The 20,517-nt window shown below is 38.7% G+C and overlaps 1 protein-coding gene across 1 annotated transcript in view; it reads left to right on the top strand.

Moving 5' to 3' along the window:
- Positions 1–20,517, top strand: part of sNPF-R (short neuropeptide F receptor) — a 437,511-nt gene that overhangs the window by 139,935 nt on the left and 277,059 nt on the right. The gene's annotated exons all lie outside the window — the stretch shown is intronic.

Below are 20,517 nucleotides of genomic sequence, written 5' to 3'. Positions count from 1 at the left end.
ATTAATCACAAATGACTATCTAATAGCAACGGATGAAGGTGGGTCTCCTTCTTAACAACAGTTTGGAGCTCGTACCACCTACGGCATTGTGCAACCTGGTTCATGCTAACAAAACGGTGTGCAGGATCCATTCCTGCTTCTCAGTGCCGAACAAGTGCAAGTTTTATTTTTAGTTAAATTTCGATCAAAATTATATGAATTATGTATGCTTAATAAATCCATGGAATTGTTAAAGTATTCAAGAAGCATCTACGTCCTCAACTGCATGAATAACAGTAACGTGAATAAGATTGTAAAAAATGAAATATTTCAACGGCAGTGACAGAACCCCAGCACTGGTAACAGTAACAAAAATTTTAAAAAATTTTCAGATACCTATGAAGGCTGATAAAAAATACGTTCAAGTTGAAAATCTGTGTCCACGATGAAATTGCCACACTATGAAATTGCTCTAACTTTTTAACCGTTGGGTAGAATTTAATGAAAATTTGGGTGGATTTAGTTCATAGTGCATTATTTACATCCTGCAAGTTTTAAAGTCCTGTGATCAAAACTCGCGGAAATGGAATCGAAAGAACAGCTCGTGCGTGATAAAATCTTGCGCATTCATCACGAGAACAAGGATCTCTCGCATCGTTCCATCGCTAAAACGTTGGGAATCGCGAATTCCACGGTGTCGCGAGTGATTAAGCGGTTCGAGGAACGGTTGACCACCGATCGGAAGCCCAGAAGTGAAGGAAAAAGTATTCCGTACAACACCAAAAATCACAACCGCGTAGTTGGGGCCTTCAATCGAAATCCGAACGCCTCCGTTAGGGATGTGGCTAAGAAGCTGCACCTAAGCCGAAGTTTTTTCCAGAAGGCCAAAACTAAGGCTGGGCTTCGAACGTTCAAGGTACAAAAGGCCCCTAATCGCGACGAGAAGCAGAACAAGTCCGCCAAAACCCGTGCCAGGAAGTTGTACCTCAACATGCTGACGAAAGTTGAATGCTGCATCATGGACGACGAAACATATGTGAAGGCCGACTTCAAACAGATCCCCGGCAACCTGTTTTTCACGGCCAAGGATAAGTTCAGCGTTCCGGAGCATGTCCGCACTCAGAAGATGTCCAAATTTGCGAAGAAATTCCTGATTTGGCAAGCCATCTGCACGTGCGGGAAGCGGAGTGCACCTTTCGTGACCCAGGACACGATGAACGGACAGGTGTACATAAAAGAGTGCCTCCAGAAGCGGCTGCTTCCTCTCCTGAAGGCCCACAACGTCCCAACAATCTTCTGGCCGGATTTGGCCTCATGCCACTACTCCAAGGACGTGCTGAAGTGGTATGCGGACAATAAGGTCAATTTCGTGCCGAAAATGTTCAACCCTCCCAACACTCCGGAGCTCCGCCTCATCGAGAAGTACTGGGCGATTATGAAGCAGCACCTTCTTAAACGACCTAAGGTAGTGAAGACAGTCGAGGAACTGAAGAAAGTATGGGTTTACATGCAAAAAACGGTTGATTCACAAGTTGTGCAGAATCTTATGGCCGGGGTTAAGGCCAAGGTGCGGGCATTTGCGTATGGACTGTAAATAAAATACGAGTAAAATGGTAAAATGAAGTTTAATAGTTATTTCTCAATCCCTGAAAATGTGATGGCAATCGGATGAAAACTCGAATTTTGCGAATCAATTTTGTGTGTGGCAATTTCATCGTGGACACCCTTTATTGTAACATTCTGGATGGAAGCGTCAGATTACGCTGGAAAAATTCTCACCATGAACTAATTCATCACCATTCTTGATCGAAACAGTCCCCTATCCATCGGGTGATGTAACCCAGCTAGTCCCCCCATCCCCCCCCCACCATTCACGTCCGCCACGACCCAACGCGTCGTAGAACTTGCGGCCCCATCAATCTCGGTCCACCTTTCTTCGGGATCGGAATTCCAGCCAGCATTGAACACTGGACTGGACATGTTGCCACATCGGCCACCCACCAGGATAGTGGAAAATTTTCCTTTACCCGATGTGGCTCGGCCGTCAAGTAAGGGTAGTACGTGCTTTCCTCTTGATTGAATGAAATGCAATCAATTTAATTCACTTACTTACCGGCACTGCACCGGCTGCCACCTACCGAGACCGACGGAGTCACCTCTTATGAGACACACAGGCACTGGTGATGTAGGACAATGAAGCTTCGTATCGTCGTCATCGAAGCTGGCGATCAACGACAACGGAGATGACGACGACGACGACGACAACGACGCCGATGGGATAGTTGGTGGGTTTTAAGTTGATGTTTATGTTGAATAAATTAAAGTTGATGATTGTGTGTGGTTGTAGTCATTGTTGTCGTCGTCGTCGTCGTGTGGTTGGCGTGTAATTTTCCACTGAAATTGAGCCATTGTCTGCGGGTGGTCGGGATGGAAGCAAATTGTAATGCGCCTGATGATAGTTTGAAAAGAATAATTTTTAAGCTGTTTTTTACTTCTTTAGCTTTTTGTTTCAATTGATATTGGTAGCGTTCAAGTAAGCTAAATGTTGACTCTTTTTTTTCTATCTTTATAGGTATATTGGAACCATCGGCTGGATGATGCTGAAAATGCTGGAATTATTCGTTTGGAATTTAATCGCAATATGCCAAAATTCTCCAGTTGTTTGAAAGGTAAGCAACTAGTTTTCATTAGTACATTCCTGATTTATGAAATATATGCTACCGCATAAACACGCTATAGATTAAGGGTATTTCGGGTCTTGTTTAAAACACTTGTTCTTCACTTGAACACCAGAAAACTTCTGATTGGATTTATTTCCTCACTCAAACATTACAGTTTTAGGCTCTGAACCATTTCTCGGATTTTTTAACTTTTGATTAACATTTGACAGACGGAAAGTTATCGATTAACCCTGCTATCCGAGCGTGGTTATTTCTGAAAGACAAGAAGTTAAATTTTGACAACCGTGGCTGAGATCTGCTCGAAACCCGATCAATCGGTAACGGAGGGGCAAATCACTAGGTGGTGTGCTGAATCGAAAATACGTTTTCTTAAAAAAAATACTGAAAAATCTGTTAATACTCGAAACATTCGTGAAATACACACATTACATTAATACACATGAAATGCAGTATACAATTTCAATTCTATTTAAATGCACAAAAATACCTTATTTCAGGCGAATACACCACTAATATGTCAATGCATAAATAAATCAGTAATGCTTTTGTAATACGTCAATCGAGATTTCAATACACGCCAATACGCTTTGAATTGTATATAGTCCATGTTATGCGCACAAGTATTGAGTTTGGGCGCGAGTTTGAGTGTTTGCATGCAATCGAATCAAATACAAAAAATGGACGCGTTTGCGCAAGAATTTAATCGTGAAAGTGCTTTGTTTTGGAAAGTTGTTGAGGAGATTATAAACGATCCAATTCCTCTTTATTTAAAAAAAACTTATTACGGCTACTGGATATGACCGGTACAGCGTGTTGAAGAATGCTTCAGAGAACTTGAAGGACGAACTAGAATAATTCGCGCGGGACCAAATGCTAACGATGTTCGAAATAAACTCCGAAAACTTCTACATTTACCACAGAAGTCCCAAAGAATTTCGGATCGTACCAGGACACTGGAACCTTTTACGGGAGGTTATGAAAAAGTTACCAGACAACCGCAAACTTTTTTTGAAGGTATGTATCTTTAAACTATTGCTTTTAATTATTAAATTTTTGCTGCTGAACTATTAACATGGTTGCTTAGTTTCAGCGCAAGACTACTGAGATTTTGCAAAAAAAATCCGCTAATTTAAAGGACTGCAATACTTCCGCTGAAACTGAGGTCAAAACCTCGGTCAAAACTCAATACAACGAACGACAAAACGATCCAAAAATCCGTAGTGGAAAACAAACTATTAGCATGGTTTAAATCTAAGGCTATGGAGACATCAGAAAAATTCTTGGTTAATATCAGTGGATCCCGCAGAGCCTCTGTTTTATGCTTCCGCTGCGGAAAATCTATAATATTGAGTTCAAGGGAGAATAAAAACGGGACATGGGGTTGGATAATATCAAACTACACGCAGCATATATTGCAACATGTTTCCCAGAACAGAAGAACAATCGAAAGCTATTTTCGTCCAAATACTGATCCTACTGGATCCCAGCACTCGCATCAACCTCATAACGTTGAAACACTCCAACTAGATTTGCCGAACGACAGGTCGCCTTCGAAACAGCCCGAGGTCTCGCACGAGGTGCAGACGCAAGTTCGGTCGCAATAAGATGATGCAAACATTCCGGAGAATTGTAGTGATCAGCCGAAGGATCATGATGAATTCGGGAGCAACTTGGAGAACACGATTGAGAAGTAAGAATATATAAATTCTTTAGAAAGAGTTCCACTAACAGGTTCGATTTTTATTACAGGGATGTATATGTAGTTTATAGTAGATACGAAGAAATCGATGACATCATTGAATACGACGAAAATCAGGACGAGTCGCAGAATATGGATTTCCTTTCGAACGATCAGCAGAACCACAGCCAGGAGTAAGTCAAAAACATGTTTTGGATTTGATTTTAGTAATTTGTCATTGGGCAAAATAAAATCCTTGTTTGACAAAAACGACGGAAACTTATTTCATGTTCTTTTATTGATTTCATTAGTCCCGAGATTGTTTCTTTGTCTTTTACAGTAGTCCATTCTAAATTTAACATGAAAAAAGCTGGATGATTATGCATGAAAACGAATCATTCAGATTCAAGTAAGAACAATGGAGTCGAACGATCCGAACAGAGTGTGGTAAATCTTAAATCATGCTCAAAGAAGTGCTTGTGCACTGTGTCAAAGTTTCCAGGTAGTTTCTTGTTTCTAAAGTTATTCTAAGTAATTCTCCTACTATTGGTTTCTGGATATGTGCGATGTATCTTTTAATATTGATCTTACTTGAATCTGACACTAAGCTAAGTGTGTTGTCATCTAGGATGCGGAACTTATTACATACTATTCCTATTCCTTTTGGTTCAACAGATTCAGGTAGGTCCACCGAGACCGTCTTGAGAGTGCATACCTTATATCTTTTAAATTTGCCTTTTAAAAAAGTGAATCCTAATGTCTGCGCGGCAATTTTACTACGTTTATCCAAATAAACAAACCAATCACCAATAGACAAATTTGAGTTCACAATATTATCATCAATATTGACATATGTAGTTTCTTTATCCGATTTAGAACGAAACCTTAGCAGCCTATCATTGCTGATTTTTGTTCTTTCTGAAGAGAGCAGCCAGAGAACAGTGCTAACACGTGCTAACATGACTTCGCCAGTTGTCGTAAGAATTTTAAAGAAACCTCGAAAATCTCCATCGACTCCAGTAAAAAATAATAGTGTTAGTTCAGTAGCAGTAGTTTCAGTTTGTGTTTTGCAAACCTTTTTTTGTTTTACAAATTTGGTTTAGATCAGCACCAATTTTATTCAAGAGAACGTTTGCTTCGTATACTGCGTTCTCGTTTAAGTCATCCTCATTTGAGATCTATGAGGATACGCTGTTTCAATCTCATAAATGTTTTCTTGATCCATTTCCAAGTTGACTACTTCCAGTGGAAGGATATCTGTATTCTTAGAGTGGGAAACAACACAGGAAAAATCAGATTAGTCCCATTCCAATCCAGTCAATTCCAGCAGTTCTGTGGCTCTTTTTCTTCCTTTGAAGACCGCTTTTTCAATATCTGCATCTGACGGAAATGTGAAGCTTTTGAATTCCGTAGTTTTATAACTTTCACGTGCAAATGTAAATTTATTACGGAGTAAAATACGAAGCTCGTCCAAAAACTCGAAACGGGTTGCTTTATTCATGTATTCCAAGATGTCGAAATTTATGATCGTGTTCTGTACACCCGTCATTGATCGCGCATTACTAAAGGACCTTTCATTATGCTGAGAGTTCATTAACGTTGACTCATTTCAGCTAAAACAATGTTTTTCTAAATTATGAAATAATTAGATGCCATGATCAAATTTTGAATTGGTAGGATACAAGAAGAGGTTGCAAAGAATGTGTTTGACATATTAAACCTGTTTATTTCACTTCATGAGAGTCACAATCAGCGATTTTTCACAAACTCACTCACTCACTCACTCACTCAGCGATCAGCAAATCGCTGATTGTGACTCATAGAAAGCAAAATTTACAGGTTTTATGTTTCCAACGCATACTTTGTAACCTCTTCTTGTAAGTTACAAGTAAAACATGCCATCATACCATCTTTTGGTTTTATTATTCCGAAAAACATTATTTTAGCTGAAATGAGTCTTTGCAACCTTGGAAACAATTCAGGACTACCGATATCCCGGCAAAGTAGTAAGTAATTAATTAAAGAATGCGCATTCAATTCGATTCCTAACTCAGCATTGTCAGTAATAAAATGTTCATCTAGTTTCAGTTCCTTCTTACTTCCAATCCAGCAATGCCAAACACGAGCTACGAACACTACGAACCATATTCCTTCTATCCTTTGCAACGGCTCAAGGTGTGGGTTCTCAAAGGCATCAAATATCGACCTCATCATACAAATAAATCCCAAAGTACCTTCTGTGCCAGGGATTTTTCGGAGCCACAGAATAACACGAGGGTCAATCAATTTATGGAACGTTTTAACGCTCATTTTGTCGTGCTGCTCTAAATCTGATTCTAGCAACCCTGTATATTCTTTCCCTTTTTTTGCAATTATTTCAAGATGCCCTCGTGACACTGAAAGTTTTCCTGTCAAATAATAAAAATAGGAATAATTAAGGGGGTATTCCCGATCTTTTTTTTCAAAAAATCAAATATTTTTTTTTTCACGTTTTTTTTGTACTTTAGACTATATACTTTCATCCCCCAAGCCGTTTTCCGATCAGCGAATTCGGTGTACAGGCATAGCTGACTAATGGTAAGAACCCCCAAATGGTTTTAACTAAAGTCAAAACTTTAAACGCGTTTTTCTCGAAACCACATTTTTTTTATCGGGCGAAGATTTTTCTCAGAAACTATAAGAGATATTGACTTGAATCTTTGCGCATTTTGTTCCTTATTAAATTCTTTGGAGCTTCTCCTACTTTCAGCCAAAAATATTAACATTTAACATTGTTTGAAGCACCTTAAAGTTGCAAAAAAGCGGGCTAAAAATCGCCTGTTTTTTCATATGGCCGCCATTTTGTTAATTTGCAAGATTTTTTGCTGCCAACGGGAGAAGCTCCAGAGAATCTTATGCAGATTATTAATTTCATCACGAAATCTGTTTCAGATGAAGCCGTTCCAGAGAAAAGTCTTCGCCCGTCCAGGCGTTTGCGGCGAACAGGGGTCTGTTTGCCGCCATTTTGTGACGTCAATAATGTCTTTTTTTATGTCGAAAAAAATTTATTTGTAAACTTTAATGTTCAATAAACAAGAATCCCAAAGAGTTAAGCGCATTACTATTCATTTTCCTTGAAAAAAATTAATTGAAAAACAGGCCGAAAAAAGGCAAAAATTGGGAATACCCCCTTAATACCATAAAAGAATCCCATACAAACAATTATTTACCAATTTGTAGTGCTCTTGTAGATGATAATAAGGAATTTTTCAACTTATTCACCAAATGGGTAGTATCTTGGATATACACAATAGATGTATTCCCTATAGCAGCAAACCAGCTCTTCCACGAGTAAGGAATATCTGATCGTTGCGAAATCACTGGGCGAGGAAGGCCCATTCGTATTTTCATGCTGCTTATGAGACGAGAATCACCATCCGCTCCATATCCAATAATAGTTATGCCATGATTTTGCATTTCTTTCTCCATGATTGACCATCTCAGTAGAACTTGGTCTGCTGTAAATTTATTATCCGTTCCAAAGCTCATTAGATTATACGATAAAGTTTTGGATGCTACTGGCGTTGTCAGGATCACGTACACAATAGTACTTTTCGAAAATGCTTCGATGTATTCTTTGATAGCCTCTGGAGATTTGACAGGAAAGGTATGAACTTTAGGGAGTCCGTTTTCATTGAGTAAAGGGCAAAGCCCTACAACTTGATTAGTATTTATGTCGTATCGTAGTCATGATGAAACTTTAGTACCATCTTCGAATATGAATACTATTGGTGTTAAATTGTGTTTTTCAAGAAAGTGTAACAATTCCTTGATACGTAGCTCTCCCTCAATAACTTTAGCACACGATTTTTGAATATATCTCTTAATTGTAGAAAGCGAAGGGAGTCCTAGATTCACTACCAACTATTCATAATCCTTTTTGCCACCCATTAGGTAAAGGTAAGCACCAATGTTTTTGGTTTCTTCCGTATAACGTGTTCCTTTCGCTTCATCTGTATTGCGCTGAAGAATGACACTGATGACGACTGCACATTGTAGTCAAAGTACGTATTAAATTAAACGGAATTAAATGGAAGACAACCTTTTCCGCTATTTTATTTAAGCATTCCGCTAACAACAAAATTTCATTACATCAATATATTTCTGTTATCAAACATGTCCTCTGCAGTAGAACCACCACAGGTCGTCGGTTGTCGTCATGTAAAGTACCTTCCAGTGACAATGCCTATATATAGCGCAATTCCACGAAACGGTGCCATTATGACCGTCGGCATCACCGCGATGGCGTGGTCACCCATATCGGCCTCCATATATGACTTGTAGTCACTATATTCATAGTCTGGCGGAGACACTGCCGATTTGACCTGTCATCTGCGAGTGAAAGTGTTGTAATCGTGGCGGTGATTAAATCGATCAAAAATAAAATCGTTATAGGTGGCAGTGCTGAGAACTGTCATGTTAATTGAAAGTTTTCACGCGATATTGACAGATTTTTTTTTGACATCATTGTCATTGGAAGAATTGACTTTCATAGAAACCAACTTCGCCAAAATCTCATTCATTTTTCGGTAGCAAAAAGTGTAATTTCGTGTTCGTGATAGTTTTTTTTACACATTATTGTTATTCAGGTTACTACGGACGTAGATGTTCCGTAGATTCGAAGTTCCTCCTTTTTTATACATTGCAATAGCTCATCCCTCACAGAATTTCCCGCCGAATTTTATGTATGGGGCGGGGCATAAAGTATCTCTCTCACTCCCAAACAGGATATGATGTACATGTCGCCGATTTGAAAGCATTTTGAGCAGCTTGACATTATGCATATAATTGAACTCTTATAGTTTCTTTGCAAACATATAATAGAACACTCTAAAATTGCTTGGATTTCAGCTTGAAACACAGTTGGCCATCTGCCCATAGGAACCAATATGTCTATCCATGGGCCAGTTACTCCTGCTCCCACTTGATTGTTCAATCTTGAACCATCTTTATAAAAAACAATCGATCTTGGACGAAGAAACGGACCACCAAATTGCCATAAGTTGCGCCCAGGGTCAACTAGTTGAAAAATTCGATTGAAATTGTATCTTTTCTCCATACAGTCTTCGTTGTTCCTTCCTAGAGAGTTGATACTAACAGTTTTTAGAATTCTAAGATGTCCTCTATGGTCTCCTTCAAAAAGTTTCACTGACCTTGTAATCCTTAGAGCACAATTTTCGGCTTCTAATTGTACAAATTGATGCAATGGTAGCATATAAAGCAAAGCATCCAATGTCTTCGATGGTGTACTACACACTAAGATTTTGTTTTCGTGTTCGAAATAAATCAGTAAAATTTTGACCTTCATTTTAAAGGCTATTGAATTTGAAAATAATTTCAAAACATGTTCAACCTTGTTTAAATGATCAAATCTTGTAATTTTAGTGGAGATTTAGTTTCAAAGTAGCTGAAAAGCAATTCAATTGAATTGCATAAATTTTACCGAACAGTTCAGCTGTTCAGATTTCGGTAAAAATTACCGAAGTTGGCGATAATTTCTAAGTGAGTAATTCTCATTGTTATTGAAAGAGTTGCTAACCTTTTGAGTTTTTCCAACTTTCTCTGAGCAACACTCTCTTTTGTTTTTGGCCACGAGACCAATGCACCATAAGTAACCCTCTCTTTCACAATTGCCGAGTAAATCCAATGGATCATTTATAGACTAACATTTGAAAAGGGCGTAACTCCAAAATGACCATATCGAGAAAATCGCTTCCATATTAATCCTAATTCACGACTTTCTATTTTCTGGATGATTTTATAAACTTGACATATAGTTAATAGTGTTAATAGTGTTCTTTGTCGTGAAATTGAGAATAAAACATCATACGCCCTGATAGTTTCTTACATGTTGTTACCCCCTGGATCTTCCATCCTTTGAACTTCCAACACTGGTGATACGCCGTGGAAATACACCCTCGGGATATTTTGTTTGTTGTTCCGCCTTGGTTCTTTGTTCGCAAATTTTGTGAGAGTGGAATTACGCCCGGAGATTTTTTTGGTCTTCTTTTTGTTCGTTGTTTACACGTGAAATATCAATCGGATGCATTTCAAATGAATCGGTCGTGACTAGATACTGCAGAATAAGTACGTTTGGCATATTAAAATAAAATAATTCGTAGTTCTGGTGTAAGGCGTAACAACCAGATGCATCATAGAGTTGAAAGTTGGAAATACGCCAAGTAAAAAGAAACGTTTTTGATGATTTGAAGTGATATTTTCTTCTACTTTCTCGAATTATCGAGTAGTTTGTGTACTGTTCTCTCTAGATGTGGTTTGTTTACATTTTGGAGTTACGACCTTTTCAAATGTTAGTCTAGATTTTCGATTTAAGTACCCACTGTTTACCGAATGTTGATAGTCTTAATAGCTAGCTGCTTGCGGAGAGCCTTACGTTGTGTAAAGGAGAACACCACCATTTACCACGTGGTGCCATCAACTTAAGTTAAACAGATGCGTAGAAGTATGTCTGATCGATTGGTAATAAAACTTTAGAAATTGATCCAGGGGCAGCTGAGTTATTAACGTTCAAAATCTTTCATAATTTCGTTGCATGTTCCATTTTCACAGACGTAGTCCTACGTCAAAAGTTTTTTCCCGTATATTTTTTACCTGCTTACTACCAGTCTCCAGGAGCCAAAATCAATCAGATTTGAGTGAGAAAAATCAGCATGTAGGATAGAGAGCTACTCCAGCGTAATCGCCCATTTTGGGTCTATCAAGCAGAAAACATCAAATTAAACCATGATTTCGGCGTTAACAAGTCTATTATGCGTTTGGTACGATACTTCTGTTCAAAATCTACCGAAAGAAGTCAATAAGAACGTGGGATATGGACGTTTGCACCCATTAATCTCAAAAGCAAAATAAGCACTCTGACCGAATCAATTTTTATCTTTATCCGATAGGCCGAAGTGAATTCAATTGCGTTTGAATGGCGTTTCAATGCATTAGGCCAAGTTTAGAATCCGTAGGTCGAGTTTGAGGTTGAGAAGCAGTGTTAGATTTTTAATAATATCTCAACAATGTGTTACCATAGAGGTAACTCTAAGACCAGAAGGTTCCGAAGAAACGAGCTCAACTTTTTGGCTCAGCTCTGGTACTCTCTTCGGTCCCAAGCTAATCGATGCACCCCTCGAAACATAGGAAAATCCACGAACCCCTCATTTTATCTGTCAAACATTCATAGCGAACCAAAACAAACATAGTGTAGTGCTAGAATTTCGACTGGAATGCGATACGTTAATCGATTTGCTTGGTACCAATAGGTTAGTCAAGTAAAGGGTGATACGGTCAAAATTTGGTCAAGGGAAAACGCGTGTAAATCGGTGAAATCGTTTATTTAAAAAATCAAATTAAATTTCTTTTTCCAGTTCAATAAGTATAAAATTCAGGAAAAGTATTCAGTTAGGCTTCCCCTTTTCCAAATCCGAATTGCCGGGCCTTACGCTTGACCCCTGCCATCAGATTTTGTACAGCCACCTTGTCCACCTTCTTCGCCGCAGAAAGCCAGTTTGCCTTGAACTGCTGCTCGCCCTTAGCAGTTTTTTTGGTCTTCTTTAGGTTCCGCTTGACAATAGCCCAGTGTTTCTCAATTGGGCGGAGCTCTGGCGTGTTGGGAGGGTTCTTGTCCTTGGGAACCACCTGCACGTTGTTGGCGGCGTACCACTCCATGGCCTTTTTACCGTAATGGCAAGATGCCAAATCCGGCCAAAACAGTACGGAACAACCGTGTTTCTTCAGGAAAGGCAGCAGACGTTTATTCAAACACTCTTTCACGTAAATTTCTTGGTTGACAGTCCCGGAAGCTATGAAAATGCTGCTTTTCAAGCCACAGGTACAGATGGCTTGCCAAACCAGATATTTCTTTGCGAACTTTGACAGTTTCATGTGCTTAAAAACATCTCCTACCTTTCCCTTCCTTTTGCCGTATAAAACTCCTGTCCCGGAAGCTGCTTGTAGTCGGCTTTGACGTAGGTTTCGTCGTCCATTACCACGCAGTCAAACTTCGTCAGCATCGTCGTGTACAGCCTCCGGGATCGCGCTTTGGCCGTCATATTTTGTTTATCATCGCGATTTGGAGTCACTACCTTCTTGTAAGTCGATAGTCCGGCTCGTTTTTTGGCTCGATGCACGGTTGTAGACGATACACCCAGCTTATTTGCGGCATCTCGGAGAGAGAGGTTAGGGTTTCGCTTGAAACTACCGGCAACTCTCTTTGTCGTCTCAGCGGCTTCCGGTTTTCGATTTCCCACCGATCCAGACTTCCTGGCTGTCGACAAACGTTCCCCAAACACTTTAATTACATTTGTAACGGTTGATTTGGCAACTTTTAGCGATTTTGCCAACTTTGCGTGCGAGTAGCTCGGATTTTCGCGATGTGCGAGCAAAATTTTGATACGCTGCTCTTCTTGCTTGGACGGCATTTTGACAACTGAAGAGTGAATTCCAAAATCAAAATAGAAGCAACATTCTACACACACACACCTTCAAAATGAGGGGTGTTCAGGTTTTTTAAATGCAAAATTGAAAGAAATACGTCAAGTTGATATTGACCAAATTTTGACCGTATCACCCTTTAATCGCTAATTGTGACACTCTGGAAGCGAAATTGACAGATCTTATGTGTCATACACAAACTTTACCTCCTCTACTTGCATCTTACATATACAAATTATTATTATAACATCTCATAGTTTCATAATTTCGAAAAGTAGTATTTTAGCTGCAATGAATATGTTCAGGCCTGCTGATAATTTATATGATTTCCCTTGAAGATGATTGTTAACTCAAGAAAGTGCTAAAAGCTGTCAATATCGCCGCGCATGTTCGATATTTTGCAGCGCTGATAGGTGGAAATTTATCAATACAGTCCTGAATGCAATTTTTTTTTCCGTTTTTTACGGTAACGGCTAATGTGCAGCAAAGCCAAACACACAAAGCAACCAACGATACAGACAACTGCTTGCCTGCTTTGTTGCAATATACATGGTTGAGGACATAGCTTGATCGGAATCGAGAAAAGATATAACAAATAATCCCATTAACACACGTGTACCATCTTCGGCTTTACTTCGTGAAGCAGCTTGCCAATAATTTGGTCATTTACTTCTACCGACCCTAGCGAGCTGTGCTTTAGGGGCTGTTTGTCGTGAAAAAAGGAAGAAACTTAAATCATTTTTGCTTTCCATTTCTGACAAAGCGTTATCGTTCGGCTCGTTGATCGCTTGTCATTTTGTCATTTGGATATATTTTTGATTCCTTGCTAATGAGTAAACGACAAACAGTGTACTTTTTGATAGATTTCTTTACGGACGGAATGGAAGTAACCGGTGGAAACTTACGATTTTAAATTGCCTCACATTGGACTAGCCTATCGGTCCCAGGTACATTCATTAACGTACCCTATTCTAGTCGAAATTCTAGTACTATAATATGTTTGGTTTGATTCGCTATGAAAGTTTGACAGATAAAATGAGGGGTTAGTGGATTTTCCTATGTTTCGAGGGGTGAATCGATTAGCTTGGGACCGAAGATAGTACCAGAGCTGAGCCAAAAAGTTGAGCACGTTTCTTCGGGACCTTCTGGTCTTAGAGTTACCTCTATCATGGAAGTATGCATTGCAGCTTATGTATGCGTTAAAATGTGCAAGCTGATCAATGTTCTTTGCACATATTTCCTCCTATTCTTTATATAACTGTTAGCATTGTTATTGCTCCGGAGAAGATAAAAAAGATTCTTGTTGCAAAAACGTCGTGCAAAGGCGTGAGCAATTTCACTTGGTACTTGATTTTTATTGCAATCGTCAACGTTGCCAGTTTACATGATTGTGTATCCGCCAGACTATGAATATAGTGACTATAATATTACTCTCTGGTATAGGTGCCAAAGGCAACCATCTCCCTGCTCGTCGACGTTGGTCACCGTTGTCATTTTATGCGGATGATACGATTAAAATAATGTCACCTCTATGGTTCTCCACCAAGCGCACACATAATAATACGGTAACGGATGGTCTTAAATTTCCCGCGAGACGGTGTCGCATCGCAGCCTCTGCATCCACACCGCCAACACAGCCACCGTTCGGTTTTTCCTCCTAAGCCTACATACCTATATTAGAGTGTGCAATATTTTGGAAAAGTTATGAATTTCTGATAGGCCACCCTCCAGTTCGAGATTGATAAAGGTTTAGAAGTCGCGCCAATGATTGAAAGTTTGGATGGGGATTCCGGTGAATTAGTATTGGAAATTATTGATTTTACTAATTTTGGTTGTAGTTATCCAAAGGTTGAAAAATAATATGTGGTTGTCATGACAATGATTTGTTGTTGTTGAGAAGAAATTGGCGTTATTGTCTTGCACATATTCATCTAGGGTAAATTATGGCTTCGGCACCCATTGACTGTTTTCGGCAACCGAAATTGAAACGTTAATTTCACTGTATTTTCCCATCAAAACTCTTCGCTGAATGTATAAAGCCGATTCCTTAACTTTTCAGCTTCAACCTGATTACATTTTTACGACTGTGCAATCCTGTTATGCCATATATTTCTTTGAATGAAATATACACACTACAAAATACGACTGATTTCGAGTTGCCGATAATAGAACAGCTGGTTAACACGCAGTTCAAATGGAAAGGGTGCCGAAGAAAAAGAGACTGCCGACAATAGTCTCACTCACCTGAGAAGTTTGGAGCGTTGTAAAAACATGTTCAACCCGTTTTGATCAATTCTGTCGATTGGAATTGGTAGAACAGGAAGCAGCAGATAAATGCCAACAAACAAACCTGTCATGTATGTGTGTGACGCTGAGAAATCGCTAATAGAAGTTCGGACGCTGCTTAGATTGACGAGAATACGTAAATTCCCCTATCAATGTACCCCAATTTGTATATTATTTTCGCATTTATATCTTTCTGTTGATTGCAACAAATCAACATTTGGACAAGTAGAAGCAAAGTTAGAGTGATATGAGTGATTTTTTAAACTCTTCTATAGTAACTTCCAGCCAAATTTCAAGTCATTGCTACCTCTAAACCTGCATCAATCTTACCATTTTTTCACATATTTTGGGGCTATGAATCGAACTATGGAAAGTCATATCTTTTTCAAAATGAAGCACCCTTATCTGCATATGTACATGCGACCTACAACCGGGAGCAAGTGCTTTGAAAGAGAAATATTGCAGGAAATGCGGCCGGCTGCAGAGGACAACCTCATTGTTGATTAATGTGTTTAAACATTTACGGCCGCAATTTGTTCGCTTTAGGGAATGTACCAAAGCTGTTGACGCTCGTTTAATGTAAAAGAGGAAAAACCAAATGACCAGGAATCTTAAATGTAATGGTAATTGCGGCTTGTTATTGACGGGTGAATATGAGCTTTTTCCAATCAAGTCCCAATAAAGCCGTTCGAAAACAAACCGAACCACCCGCCGCTAAGAGGAACGATAATGGCCATTGTTTTGAGCTGTGACACAGCGACTCATCACTCTTGAATGCCGATGGTCATTTTTGTTCTTTTCGTACCACATTGGCGCTCACTCAAACACAGTACTACTTACGGTTTATGCCTTTGTCGTACAGCGAGGTGTATTGAAAGGCTATAATATCATTTGATTATACATTTTCGATTTAAGGCCCGCAGGCAGAGTGTCCTATAGTGTCAATCGACGCCGTTCGACGAGATAGAAAAATATCTGTGTGTGTGTTACATGTGAGCATGTTGTTGGCAAAAATTGGCTTTTGTATGCAATATGTGCAGCTTTTCATGAAATATAGCAGAACTTTACACGATTTAGAATGTAAACTTATATGATATGTGACGCTCCATTTATGTGCATCATATTGAACAGAATTTTACACTATTTTTTCGAACCGTGATAGTCAGTCACTTTTATCGGTAACGGCTGAACCGATTGGAGTGAAACAAGTTCCAGTTTGACTGTATTTATTCCGATCCAACTCGAGGCTCAGTCGGTAAGGGCGCAACTACTAAACAATACTATCCCAAGTAACACATAATACATCTTTTTGAAAAATAATTAGAACGGCTTGTTATATAAATGTATTATAAGTGATGCAGAAAACATCCCACGTTATATATGAGGTTTATAGATGTTTTCTTCATACTTCCTTGATTTAACATTTTCCAAAATAGTTTTCTTTTGCTTTTATCTTTAAATGTTATTTAAACGTGCATCTTACTGCTTTAATGCCACTATAAAAATTGTCGTATACAAAATCAATTTTAGTTGAATTTATAAAGTTCTTGAAGAGATTCTGAACTTTCCAGATTGACGTAAACATTGACGGCGCTATTCAGCCGGACTTATCTCTTCACGCAGTGATTGACAGTTTCTTATGAGGTATTCGGAGGTTTGTTATAAAGAAAGTTGAAAACACTTGTTTATGACATCTCATAAATTAATATAACTGAAAATGTGCAGGTTGTCTTATAAGGAGTTGAAAATACTTTAAAATACTCTGGCAATTAGATGTACGCTTTGCTGCTAACAAAACATCTTTATAACGGATCGAAAGCGTGTTGAACGAGAATATAATTTTCATGCCATTAGCAAGAAGATAATAGATACTCATAACAAACCTCTCATCAAGCGGAGTTGGTCTAGTTAGGAAGTAATAAGCCTACCACGCCAAGGACCAGTGATCGAATCCCATGCTCAAGTTTTTTTTAATGTTTTTTTGCCGCTGGTTTTTATGATGTTTCCAAAACATGTTATAAGACCAGTATTTAGTTGTATAAGCTCCGCGTCTTGCGCTTTTTAGGTTATATAAATGTATTAAATGACGTATATTACAGTATTATTGATTCTTTACGTAAGTCATTAAAAAGTATTTTCAACTTCTTTATGACAAGCCGTTTTGCTTGGGATGCTGGATGTGGCTGGGTTCGATTCCTGGTCCGGTATAGGAATTTTTCGAGTTGGAAAATTTCTCGACTTCCCTGGGCATAGAGAAGAGTATGATTGTACTTGCCACACAATTATACTAATGCAAAAATGGTACAGGCATTGAAAGCATTCAGCTGGGTTTAGACAGGGCAAGTCAATTGGGTTCTTTAAGGGTATTGAGGTAAATGCATATTCGTAATCTGCATTAAAAATGGAATCCAAACACAAAATTTCATTAATTTTGGTACACTGGAACTATGTTCAATAATAACGATTACATTTGCAAAAATCACCTTATTAGCGCCCCTCGGTGTCACTTTGTATGGGAGCGAGTTGTCAGGTTGTCAGTTTAGTGTCAAGCAGTGAAGTTATTATTTTGCTTTAAATCTTGATTTAATAATCCAGATGAAAGTGTGTGGGTTCGAAAAAAATATCGCTGTGCTCAGAAAACGAAGCTCTTTCAGATGGTATATAAAAACCGATATATGTTCCAGTATTAAAGAACCCAATTGATCAAATCAGTTGAATTCAACTGACTTGAACGTGTAAACCATGGCATTCAACTGACTTGATCAACTCACTTGAATTGAAAAAAGTTGAACCAGGCTCAATTTTTCAAGCCAATTGAATTCAACTGAGTTGATCATTTGACTTGCCTAGTCTAAAACCAGCTTTAGAAATCAATTAATAACTGTGGAAGAGCAACTACACCCAACATTATTACTTAACAAAGAAAGATTATAATTTAATCAACTTATAGATATGTAATAGGGGAAATGTATGTAATGTCAGCCTAAGTGTCCCTAATTTGGGCCCATACATAAATTCAGAAATCGACTAAATTTTCAATAGCAACCAAAAATATCCATTAGTACCGTCCCAATGACGCGTTCATCTAGATACAATTGATAAATAGCAGATTTCTAGCGATGGGTCCATATTAGATCCATAGGCCAACATTAGAGCCATTTCCCCTATTTATACATTGGTCCGATTAAAATTTGCTACAAAACTACACGGTAAGAAAAAAGTACCTAAAAGTATGTTCTTTTCACTCATCTCGGCACTATAGTGCAGGAACCCAAAGTAGGTAAACCCAACAATCAATTCACAGTCACAAATAAGCATACACATTGAATAAATGCTGTATAACAGTGTACATTGCTGAATAAAACAGGATGTCGAATTATGTGCTGAAAAAAGCTCATTGAGATCGAAAGATGCGCCTTTATTCCGCCGTTTGCTCTGATATGCCTAATTTACTTATTAAAAGCTTTATAAACGTTGACTGTCTTCCTGATTCAGAACCAGAAGTTTGATCTAATAACAAACTGAATTAGTGTAATTTGCACATACATTTACGCTTTAATTCGACTGCTTTCAATTGATTTAATAAAATGCTTTATTAGACGTATTATAAATGTTTTATAGCTCCATTATTAGATTTCATTGTATTGCTTTACAATATTGCTGTATAAATGTGAATACAGTCAACAGCAAACGATTAACGTACCCTATTCTAGTTGAAATTCTATTACTACACTATGTTTGTTTTGATTCGCTATGAAAGTTTGACAGATAACATCAGGGGTGTGTGGATTCATGCAGAACATGCAGGGATGAGTGAAATAGCTTGGGACTGCTTGGGACCGTTGTTCTGGTACTGAGTGAGCCAAAAATAATAATGATTTTCTTCGGGACCCAGTGGTCTTAGAGTTACCTCTATGGTAGTAGGCTGTGTATAAAAGAAAATGATTTACTTAGTTTGACAGTTGTACCATGACGAAGTGGCAGCGTATTCGTGATTTGTCCCACGCGCAAATGTCGCAAAAAGACATTTCAATCGCCGTGAGAGTGTCCCGGTGGACCGAGAAAAGAAAGGACAGCTATCCGCAAAGGTGACCACAGGTTGTCCGACGTCAGCTCGGGTTCCGAGGGTTATCGCTGCTATCTAAAGGAAGATTCGGGTGAATCCAGTGCGTTCAATAAGGAAAATGGTAAAGGAACACGAGATCAGTGTGACCCGTTCTGGGCGAAGGATATGTGGCCGCCATCCAGCACCGATCTTAATCCACTGGATTACTCAATATGGCACGTTCTGAATGTCAAGGCCTGTTCTAAACGCCACCCGAGTACAGCAAGCCTTAGACAAACATTGACCCGTACCTGGAGAGAAATGGATCCAGACTACATTATTAGAACCTGCCGTGCATTCCGGAAGCGTGTGGAGGCCGTAATTACAGCATGTGCAAGCTCGATCGATGATTAACATAGTTTAAGACTCTGAGAAACATCCCCCTTTGAATAAATAAAAAAACTCGAAAACGAAATTTTTGAGAATTTTTTTATTTTGGCATTGCTCAATGGTGCAAACATTATCACGCATACGGTACAACTGCAGTACCTTGAGAAGGTACAAATGCGGTACTGAGTCGTACGCCTTCTTGTAATCGGTTTCTCTTTTTATGGCTCGTCGACCGACAATAACTTGCAATGATTCTGTATTATTATTATTATTATTAATATTAATATTATTATTATTAATGTTATAGTAACTATAACACTCTTGGGTCATTCGTGACTTGTCCGAGGATGAGATTTGAACCCGGGACTTTGGTGTAAGAGGTATGAATGTTAACCACTATGCTGGGGCCACCTCCGATTATTAAACGAGAAGGGCACTTGTCACCGATAGGTGGATTAATCTTTTTTTTATATTGTGTTTGCGCTGGACAACAGGCTGATGATTGCTTGAGTGAGAAAAATAGCGCTCACGCACGGTCATTATTATTGGGTGGTTGTGGTGGACACAAATAACCATGGCGATGATAAATGGCTTCTGATGGTGACAGTGATGATTTTTCCCCTGACTTTGATTTCGTTTATTAGTGGGGAGTGCCACAAAAAAAAAAATATAATATAATGGGACGTCAAAGGGAGTGATTGCTGTTTTTGCTGTTTGCGTGAACTCCCAATAAAATAACATAATTCATAATTTTTGTTACAAGATCGAAGATTTTTGACAGAATAAAACAATAGAACACATAGAATTTCATGCAAAAAATACATACATATTTGTTGAAACTTGGGTTCAAGACAAAGAGGCAGCCTGATGAATGTGGGCGTCTTAGTTGAATACCTCTATAAAGAGAGACACATAGAGAGAGAGAGAAGGATTAGTATTTTCCATTTAATTCCAGTACCTTATTTGATTATACTTGACAG

Source organism: Ochlerotatus camptorhynchus, unplaced genomic scaffold, assembly GCF_037179485.1.
Source record: "Ochlerotatus camptorhynchus isolate MF236.1 unplaced genomic scaffold, CSIRO-AGI_Acam_v1.1 ptg000150l, whole genome shotgun sequence".
In the NCBI taxonomy this organism is placed as follows: Eukaryota; Metazoa; Arthropoda; class Insecta; order Diptera; family Culicidae; genus Ochlerotatus; species Ochlerotatus camptorhynchus.
Note: the sequence above shows the minus strand (reverse complement) of the source record. Positions and strands in the feature narration are given on the sequence as shown.